Source organism: Arachis ipaensis, chromosome B7 (assembly GCF_059453495.1).
Source record: "Arachis ipaensis isolate K30076 ecotype BB chromosome B7, ASM5945349v1, whole genome shotgun sequence".
Lineage (NCBI taxonomy): Eukaryota > Viridiplantae > Streptophyta > Magnoliopsida > Fabales > Fabaceae > Arachis > Arachis ipaensis.
Window position 1 is genome coordinate 112265741 of NC_142442.1, and position 861 is coordinate 112266601.

Below are 861 nucleotides of genomic sequence, written 5' to 3' on the forward strand. Positions count from 1 at the left end.
AGCAGAAGTATCTAACAGAGAAATCAAACGCATTTTGGAGAAGATAGTAAAGCCTCATAGGAAAGACTGGAGTGCCAGACTATAAGATGCACTCTGGGCATATAGAATAGCGTACAAGACACCCATTGGGATGAGCCCCTTCTGCTTAGTATACGGAAAGGCTTGCCACCTTCCAGTAGAGGTGGAACACAAGGCTTTCTGGGCTGTAAGGGAGTGCAATATGAACTTTGAAGAAGCTGGTGCTGAAAGGAAGCTGCAACTAGCAGAACTAGAGAACCTTCGCCTAGAAGCATATGACAACTCCAGGCATTACAAGGAGAAGATGAAGGCTGTCCATGACAAGCACATAAAAAGGAGAGAATTCAGACCAGGGGAGTTAGTTCTTCTTTATAACTCCAAACTGAGGCTTATGCCAAGTAAACTGAGATCAAGATGGGAAGGCCCCTATAGAGTAGAAAAGGCAGAGCCATACGGAGTTTTTCACCTGCGTCATCCTTCTAGCTCCAAATTCATCAAGGTCAATGGACATCGCCTAAAGCTTTATCATGGAGAGAAGATTAAGGATCACAAAGAACTAGAGGTTTTTCTCTTGGAAGACCCACCAACAGAAGCAGAATGAGCCTGAAGAACGTCCAACTTAAGGACGTAAAAGCAAAGTGCTAGGTGGGAGACAACCCACCATGGTATGATCGTTCCTTTTCAGTCTTAGTTTTATTTTACTTTATTCTATTTTTCTTTTGTTATGACTCTTCTCATAATCTCTGCATATAGTTTTCATTTGCATTTGCATTCTACATATAAAAATAAATAAAAAAAATGCACGCGACGTATAAGCATCGCTGACGCGTCCGCGTCATTAGT